Consider the following 10,347-nt stretch of genomic DNA (forward strand, 5'->3'; position numbering starts at 1 on the left):
ATTTTCTCAATCGTCAAACTCACTTTGTTATGTTTTATTTCATATTACCTTGCTCACCAATTTATACCTACGATATTAAGAAATCAAGATATTTGTAGAGAGGAGAAATGCCTCTAGACTATGGCGGACCACCGAAAGTGGTCCCTGGAGAGAATCTAAGCAGCTTATCCGAGGATTTAAACGTACGTGGAGCTGTTTGAAATATTGACGACACCAAAATCAGATGCCACGTTGGTAGAAAATCTGATTAGTTTCTTGTTATTGCATTAAAAACTACCAGTCGTGAACCTATGTAATTAATTTAAAATTCTCCGAAATGGAAAAGATGATATTTGATATCTGTTATTTGATATCTGTAATGGGAGAAATGATTTTACCTCTGTGTTGTTGTTATAAATTTGGTTGTTATAAATTTGGCGGATATGCGGAGATTAAGCACACGTGGGAGGACCCAAACAGCTCCCCCAGAGTCAGAGAAGTCTGGTCATTTTGGAAATCTAGTCTATTGGTGACCTAGAAGAGGTTCAGAACTTCAGTGAACCATTGGAATTCTTGTCTGCAAGTTTAGGTTACATAGGGAAAACAGCAATACAAACAGCGCTTTCGTGCAGACTGGCTAAATGACTCGAGATATAAACAGTGGCTGAGGCGAGTTGAAGGAGATGATAGTAAATGCTTTTGCAATTATTGTAAATGCTTTCTAAATTCCAAGCTCTGTGATTTAGAGAGAGACAGGAATACAGACATGCATAAAAAGGCAGAAGAGCCTTTCAGTTCTATGCGTCAAAACTGTGCTACCGTTTAAGAAAACGAATAGTGATACTAAAAGATCAGAGGGAAAATAGCACTTTTTTGTGGCAAATCATTGTTCATTAAGAGTTGCAGATCATTTACCGACATCTGCAAAGGATGTTTTGGTGATAGTAAAGGATGTAGTGATCTAAAAATCAAGCGATCGAAGTGCATTGGTGTGATAAAAAAACATGTTCTAAGCGCCCTATTTCGATAGAGAACTTGTGTGCGACATTGGTGAGAGGAAATTTAGTTTAATCATCGATGAAAGCAATGACATTACAACTATGAAAGTGTTGGGGATAGTCATAAGGTATTATTCTGATGCCAAGAAGCGAGTTGTTGTATCCTTTTTAGACTTCATCGAGCTGAAGGAATGCAATGCAGCGGGAATTTGTGATGCCCTGAAAGCTGCTTTAAGCAAACGTGGGTTAGACTTACTAAAGCTCCTTGCTCTGGGGACTGATAATGCCTCGGTGATGGTGGGAATCAATAATGGTGTTTATGCAAAACTGAAATCAGAAGTGCCAAATTTAATTTTAGTTAAATGTGTGTGTCATTCAATTCAACTGGCCGTGTCTCATGCAGCTAGTGTGTGTATGCCTCGCCACCTGGATTACATGATAAAGGAAACATATAATTGGTTTTCCCATTCGTCACTTCGACAGTCGAAGTATAGAGAGCTCTAAGGTGTTCTCAATGATGGCACAGACCCTCTTAAATTAGTGCAGTGCAGTGCAACAAGGTGGCTGTCAATAGAGAGTGCAGTTACTAGAATTTTAAATCAGTGGCATGAGCTAAAACTGCATTTTGAATTGTCCGTAACCAAGAACGTTGCTACACAGCAGAAACAATTGTATTTAATGTACACAGACAAAGAAAACTATGTACTGCTCACATTTTTAAAACCCATTTTAAAAGAAGTGCAAGCAGTGAATAAGAACTTTGAAGCAGAATCGCAGGATCCAACAAAGTTGCTAAAGGATCTAATGCACTTGATTAACTCTCTGTGTTCTAAAGTTGTCATCCCTGGAAAAAGAGTTTCAATGGACACTGTGATTGAAAATTTCTTGGATCCGAGGCCTTATCTAGGTTATGAATGTGAAAAAGAATTAACTGAGAACTGTTTTCCTGCACCAACAGAACTGCGCATACGGGAGAGGTGCACTAATTTTGTGGTTGAACTTGTGAAACAGCTTCGTCAACGCCTACCAGATAACGTCGATGTTCTGCAGTCAATGTCATTGCTTCAGTGTCTCCGAGTGTCTGAAGCTATTAAGCCTGACATAATTGAACTGTCTAAGATTCTTGTGGGAGATAATGCCGAATATCTTACCAGTGTTCACTTTCAATGGAAAAAACTCCATCTTACAAAGTGGACAGAGACTGCCAATACTTTGAAATTTTGGAACGGAAGTAGCAAACTACAGAGACTCCTCAGGTGAAAATCCCTTTAAAGAATTATCTGAAGTAGCGCTCTCGGCCTTAAGCTTACCACACTCTAACGCCGATGTAGAGCGCTCCTTCAGTCACATGAATATGATAAAGAATAAGCTTCGTAACAGAATGCAAATCTCGACATTGAATGCCATAATGTCTGTAAAGTATGGATTAAAAATAAGTGAGAAGTGTTGCAATACATATGAACTACCAAATGAAGTACTCAAGGCAATTGGCACTATGGAGGCATACAATAGTTCCTTAGGACCAAACACTCAAGCTGGGCAAGAGGAACAGCCAACCCACAGTAGGGCTGCAACCTGTGATCTGGAAGAAGATTGGGAACCTTTTGATCTGGAGGAGGCCTAATTGTGGTGCTACTAGCACTAAATGTTTTTCTTCCCCTTCCTACTATTACTATTGCTACTTAATTTTCTCGTATTAATTCCAATTCAAAATATACTACTTATGAAATTATAGTATACACGAGTTTTTTTAGTCTATGCCTTTGTTCAAGACTACAACATTTAAGGTTGAAAATAAAGATGTATCTAACGAGAGAGATGTTTTTTGTTTTTTATTCAATTCACCACATTAAGATTGATAAGGAATGTCTAATAAAAAGAATGATTAACAAAGAGAGTAACCATATTATTATGAGATGTGCATGTATGAATAAACATATACACGTGAGAGAGAGAGAGAGAGAGAGAGAGAGAGAGAGAGAGAGAGAGAGAGATAGAAAGTCTTTTAGTTAAACCAATCTTGTATTGGTAGCCAAAGAGCAATGGCTGATATATAATGTGCCAAAAGGGGGTAAAAAGAAAACATACTTTATAGCCTTTATGTGACCCCGGAAATATTGAGAAATTGATAGTTTAAAATCTAGCGCTTTCCTAGCGCTTTTTAAGTGAAATCTAGCGCCACCTCATTATTCCATTTGGCAACCCTGCGTAGGAGGGAGGACACTCGCTCGTTGGCAACCGGGTGCAGAAGGTGTGTTGTTCTCCGTTCCGGGAAGGGTCTCAGAGAAGCCCCTTAGGGCATGCCTGACCTGCGCGCTATAGGTCCCGGAGTAGTGATGCTGTTCTTGTTTGCGTTTCTGCTTATAAAGTGCATTATCTTCTTCGTTATATCCGATCAAGCTCTGAAATTTTGCGATTCGGTGGTCGTGCTCTTAAAGCTTTGTATGACGGCTTTTAGGGAATTTATCATTCAGTTAGTTTTGGAAAATTAACTGAAGTTTTGGAACTTCATGTTTTGGTGCGTGTTTCATGACAACTTTGATACAGTGACCCTGAAAAATGATTGTGGAAACATTTACTGAAGTTTTAAGGGTAAGCCCTTGTGGGTATTGGTGATACGTACGAATAAAATTCTATACTTTCGAAACTTTACTGAAGTTCTGGAACGCAATGAATGTGTGTTTATAATACGTAGTATGTGATAACTTTTTGAAAAATTGACAGAAATTTTGGAACCGGAATTTTGTAAGTTTGTTGAGAAAGTGACCGTCTGTGTTCATTTATTTTTATAACACTTTGAAAACAAAAACCATCTCCCACCTTTCTTGCCGATAGAGAATTGACTCCAAATTTCCTGTAATATTGTGATATAAATTTTACAACCTGATATTTGGTGGAAAACATAATTAAATATCTTGTAATTTCGTGATATTAGTTTCCCTTAACGTGTTGTGATTTATTGCCTAAATTCGTGGTGTCTTTTAAATAGAGTTTTAAAATGGTGGAAGTATTAAACTTGTGACTGAGAATAAGCAGTGAAAGTTGACTCGATAACACGACTTTGCGTTTATTTATGTAAATGTTCTTGGGGCTTTTTGTGAAGCCAATTGGAATTTATGTAAATATTCTTCAAGGATCTGTGAAGCTTGAAGAAATTCAACATGTATTTTCCGTGGTAGTGAGATCTACAAAGTGAAAACAAAGAAAAATGTTTTTGTAAATATTGCAATAAGTTGAAAACGTGATAATACAGGGATATTTTTTTTTTACAAGAAAGTGGTTACAAATCCATTGCTTGAACTGCAAGTTAATTCTTATTTGTGGCCACCATTTCATTTATCTTTTACTTCTAAGGAAATTCTGTTTTTTTTTATTCCTTGTAGAGGAAATTGTATAGATATAAGTAAACATTTTTCATATAGATAGCCAATTCGCAATAAGCATGTGTAACAATGGTAGACAAGACCTCGCTCAACTACTTCGTCACGGCTCTCACTGTAACCCATTGCCCCCTCCCTCCTTTTATAAACAAGTTAGATGGGTTAACTTCACGTTTAACTCCTCTCATACCCGACCTTCGAACCGCAGAAACAAGCGCTGTCTTCACAATATCATCCCTGTTCTTTAGTCTATTTATTTTACTCTGCTGCCAAGTTTTGGAAGCCCTCTGCTTCCGTTTTCCATGTTTATGTCAACTCCCAGTGCTGCATAGACAGGTCTAGCTTTTTCACTAAAGATTACCGCTACCTTTTCCCTACAGCATTATTATTTTTTCATTTGCATTTGGGCCTAAGTAAGGGTGGTTGTTGCTTATTAGCCTCTGCATTTTAAAATAATGATGAATTATTGTTTGGTTTTTGTTAATCCCTTGTAGTCTATCTTTTTTTTCTTTTTCTTTTACTATTTATTTTTTGAATTAATTTCTGGCGTGTTTGTTATTGCCTTCTCTCTATATATATCTTTTCACACCTTCGGAATTCTTTTTCTGTTGAAGCTTCCTTTGCAAGTTGTTTCCCTTTCAAGATTATTCTGAGTACATGATGGCATATTTTGGGTAATGATAATAATAATAATAATGATAATAATAATATCATTTGCTGCAAAATAAAGAGGAAACCAATCGAAGCTTTCAGAACAGGACATCTGCCGTAGGCTGAATTGGTATTCCTATTCCGGGCTGAGGTTGAGGTCTTGCATAGAGGGTGGCGTCACTCTTACATAATGTAAATGAAGGTCAGGAGGCGTTGAAATAGCGACGTACTGTCTAGATGTGCGTCTTTCGTTCAGTGGTCTTTTAACCGGTTTAAAATTTCATCTCCGATTCGAGAAAATGGATAGACGTCAGGGATGACGTTCGGATAATAATAATAATAATAATAATAATAATAATAATAATAATAATAATTGAAAAAGAACCCACAAATTCAATTTGTAACTTGTTTACTTCTAAGTATTTACATTAAGTAAAACTTAATGTAAATACTTAGAAGTAAACAAGTTACAAATTGAATTTGTGGGTTCTTTTTCAATCTTCAGAAGAAAACTGAAAGAAGTTTTTTGTTTGGTTAATAATAATAATAATAAAATCCGAGTGGATCTTTCTTGTTTGTCCTGGGCGGGGTAGGTAGGGGATCGGAAGGTGGAAGAGACATGACACCTCCACCCTACTCCTGTAAATCTGCTTGACCTCGCCGGCTTATCGGTGTAGGGTTGGGGCTAGGTAGGTGCTTCTGGAGGGTAGGGGAGACATGCAAACCTGTTTGTCCGGTACCCGGGACCGGGTAGGTAGGGGATCAGGAGGGTAAGGAGACATGACACATCACCCTCATCCAGCAAACCTGTTTGTCCACCCTGGGTGGGGCGGGGTAGGTAGGGGATCAGGAGGGTAGGGGGAGACATGATGGGCAGCACTGGATTCCAGCATGTGAAACAGCTAAAGTTATGAAAGTTTTCTGTTTAGGGGACTCATCCTTGACACAACGGCCCAAAAAAGTAAAGAGTCTATGATTTTTGTCTTGTTTTTGTCTTTAAACCAATCCTTGGCGGGAAAAGGACTTATAACAATAATGATGGTCATTTCGCTATGAATGATGATGACATTATTAGGGCATGTAGGAATAACTAAAATTAGATGAAAAAGTTGGTGTTCCTTACTGTAAACATCTATCCCATCTGACCTACCTAACTGCATTGTTATTTATTTATTTTTAAAAATTTGTTAGGTAAATGTCTTATTTTAAAAATTTTGTTAGGCATATGGCTTATTTCAAAAATTTTTTTAGTTAAATGTCTTATTTCAAAAATTTTGTTAGGTAAATGTCTTATTTTAAACATTTTGTTAGGTAAAGATCTTATTTTAAAACATTTTGTTAGGTAAATGTCTTATTTCAAAAATTTTGTTAGGTAAAAGTCTTATTTCAAAATTGTGTTAGGTAAATGTATTATTTTAAAAATTTTGTTAGGTAAATATATTTTGAGACCATTTACCCAAAGTTCTCATAAGACTAAAAAAAGGCTAATGTTTATTCACTGTATCTTAAATCCTTTAATTACAGCAATGGCTCTTTTCCGGTTGCGAATGACATGAATTTGATGCGAGTACAGTCATTGGATCAATCTTGAAAACAAGGGATATTTTTCCAATATCTTTCTACGTTTAATAACATATTTTAATCTTTTCATTTTCTTGTCGGGAAAGATATTGACTGGAAGTGGAAAAAAACGAAGGATTAGTTTTCTAAAGAACGTTTCAAAATACCCTGAAAAAACAATGAACTATCGTAGATTCACATCAACCGTGCATTTGATGTCTAGACCCGTCCCTTACGACGCTCCTGATTGGGTGTTGATAAGCCAATCAGAGGGCTGGAAACTCTCAGTCTCTCTCGATAGTTCACAAACCAAAACGTTTCGAGACTTGAACACAAAGATAAAAAAAATCCTTTGTCTAAATAACGTACTTCCTATGCTAGATTCACATCAACCGTGCTTTTGATGCCTAGGCCAGTCCCTAACGACGCTCCTGATTGGCTGTTGATAAGCCAATCTCAGGGCTGGAAACTCTCAGTCTCTCGAGGGAGTTCACATTGGTAGTTTGTATGTTCCACCTCCTTTTCCGCATACTTTTGAAGCATACATCCTGCCTATGTGAACTATCGAGAGAGACTGAGAGTTTCCAGCCCTCTGATTGGCTTATCAACACCCAATCAGGAGCGTCGTAAGGGACTGGCCTAGACATCAAATGCACGGTTAATGTGAATCTAGCATAGGAAGTACGTTATTTAGACAAAGGATTTTTTTCATCTTTGTGTTCAAGTCTCGAAACGTTTTGGTTTATCGGATATTGTTGTTTATATTTCACGAAAGCTTTCAGAGGATATGTTTGTTTCCCGTGTCCTTCGTTGCACTATCCATGGTAAACTATTCTTCTTCTTCGTCTCCTCCTCCTCCTTCTTCTTCTTCTTCTTCTTCTTCTCTTCTTCTTATTATTATTATTATTATTATTATTATTTTATTATTATTATTATTATTATTATTATTATTTTATTATTATTATTATTATTATTATTATTATTAGCAGCAGCAGCAGCATAATCTTTGACCGACTTGAATGTCCTTATGGGAAAAAGTATCGACAATAAGTCGAATAGTAAAGTCCATAACGAATAAGAAAATAATAGATAAAGATAAATGCACAAAGAGATAAAAGCAATGTCCGTCGGCGGAAGTTGTACGAAAGGTCTTCGTACTACGCATGATGACATTGCAGCTGAAACGTTGAGTAACAACTTGCAGCCACTCACGTCTGTGACTGACCTTTGACTTTGAACTTTAGTTTGGTGCATTCATGGAAATCCCATTTTTTATTTTGGAATCTTAGCAAGTTCTCGAAACACAACAATTTCTAGTTTTTTTATTTCTATTTTTTAAAGGAATTATGTGCTATACAGAAATTATTAGCTATACTGGGGTAATTACTGCCACGTATCTTCAACATGGTCTGGAAAATCAAATTATATATCTCAGACTCTGGGTCTAACTGAAGTCCTTCTCGTATCTTATTATCTCGAAAGGGAGGTGCTCTAATTTATATGTTTATTTCGCTCACTCTGCGAGTAAGCCTACAAATTACTTTGTTTTTGTTGCTGTTGTTGGGCGGGTAGGAAAGCCCTATGGAAAAGCCTAAATAGATCTGAAAAAGGTGTTTTGCGTTGAGTTAAAGATAAAGGAATTTTAGGATAGGATATTTATGATTTATTTATCAAAATGAAATTGTAAAAAATAAATAATGTACATGTTAAACAGTACAGAACAATTACTTTTAATAAAATATAGTGTATTTGTTTTCATTTTCGTTGGTGAAACAACGGTCTATGTGATCGTAGATTTGGCACGCGCCCCGAGTAAGCTGGTGGTAGTATTACGCCTTGTTTGTTAACAGATCTGTTGGTTTGTATAGAGGCATCATTTATGCTTTTACACGCATACACACACACGTGCCTAAATATTTTAAAATTATGAATATTTATTCAATATACGCATGTGTACCCGGACATAATTATAATGTGTGTTCACAGACACGCACACATATATGTATAGTATATATATTAAAATTATAAATGTTTATTCAATATATGTATGTGTAGCCAGACATATATTGTGTGTTCACCGACACATACTATATATATTTTAAATAAATATTAATATATATATATATATATATATATATATATATATATATATATACATACATACATACATATATATATATATTATATATATATATATATAGATATATATATATATATAGATATATATATATATATATATATATATATATATATATATATATATTATCTATATATAGATGTGTCGGTGAACACACAATATATGTCTGGCTACACATACATATATTGAATAAACATTTGTAATAATTTTATATATACTACGACCCCTATACATATATTGTGTGCGTGTCTGTGAACACATTATAAATTATATACATACACACACACACACACACAAATATATATATATATATATATATATATATATATATATATATATATATTATATATATATATAATCCAATAAAGCATAGACATTTCTTTGCAAAATGCATCTTGATAAAAAAAAAGACTCAATGCGTCAGTTAAAACTGAGATGACGTGGCAGTTTCGTCAGTTGGTGTCGGTGCCCTTTGGGAGTATTGTAGACGAGACTGAACTGTGGAGCGTGTGCAGTAAAGTTTTTATTTATGGTGTAGAACTGTCATTTTATATATTTTTTATTGTATATAATAAAACATACATACATATATATATATATATATATATATATATATATATATGTTTATATATATATATATATATATATATATATGTGTTATATATATATATATATATATATATGTATATATATAATATGTATATATATATATATATATATTATAATATATATATATATACATATATATATAAATTTATACATATATATATATATATGTATACATATATATATATATATATATATATATGATATATATATTTGTATATATATTTATGTATTAATACTATATTTATGTATATTAAATATATATGCATATGAATGTTTGTGTTGAAACAGATATTGTGTGTGTAAACTTATATGTATCGAACATGAAGTTCCCCAAAGCAGGACTACGTGATTAATTAGGATATTACGCAAATGCATTCCTTCGTGCTTGAGTTATTAGAAATCTAACTTTGAGATTGTACAAATAAGTTAATGCACTGTTCTTGTGCAACTCTTTAGACAAAGCGTGGCGATCTTTTAACCGGAAGCTGTAATTGCTCGTAACGGCTGTGATGAGCTTTAATGGCTGAGTATTGTTATTTTAATTACCCACGAAGCCTCTTCGTTATTTTTCCCATTCTTCTGTTTTCCTGTCTCGTGATCGTCAATCCCTCGAGTGACGAGAGTGTAGCTTATTTGGGCTTACGACTCACTTCTGGTTTTAGTTTTCTGTAAAAGGAAAATATTGAGATGGCTTTGTCTGTCCGTCCTTTGTTTTCAGTCCGCCCTCAGATCTTAAAAACTACTGAGGTTAGAGGGCTGCAAATTGGTATGTTGATCATCCACTCTCCAATCATCAAACATACCAAATTACTGCCTTCTCGTCTCAGTAGTATTTATTTTATTTAAGGTCAAGTTTAGCCGTGGATCGTGTGTCGGGCACCGCATCTGGGGAGCAATTGAGCGCAGCCAGGTGGTGGCTGAGAGTTTCATACTGCAGCATATCGAGAGTTTCATTCAGCATTGTACGCTGTACAGAAAACACGATTTCCTCGGCGCATTTTTTACTTTTTTTTAACCTTACTATTCTTTTCAC

The 10,347-nt window shown here is 34.9% G+C and overlaps 1 protein-coding gene across 3 annotated transcripts in view; it reads left to right on the forward strand.

Moving 5' to 3' along the window:
- Positions 1–3,184: 3,184 nt before the first annotated feature.
- Positions 3,185–10,347, forward strand: part of LOC135214477 (NADPH oxidase 5-like) — a 141,521-nt gene continuing 134,358 nt past the window's right edge. The window contains exon 1 of one of the 3 annotated variants that reach the window (XM_064248830.1): positions 3,185–3,228. The gene's annotated coding sequence lies outside the window, so the exon portion shown is untranslated. The remainder of the gene's footprint in view (positions 3,229–10,347) is intronic. The other 2 variants (XM_064248828.1, XM_064248835.1) reach the window with 2 other exon arrangements.

This window comes from Macrobrachium nipponense, chromosome 19 (genome assembly GCF_015104395.2).
Source record: "Macrobrachium nipponense isolate FS-2020 chromosome 19, ASM1510439v2, whole genome shotgun sequence".
Lineage (NCBI taxonomy): Eukaryota > Metazoa > Arthropoda > Malacostraca > Decapoda > Palaemonidae > Macrobrachium > Macrobrachium nipponense.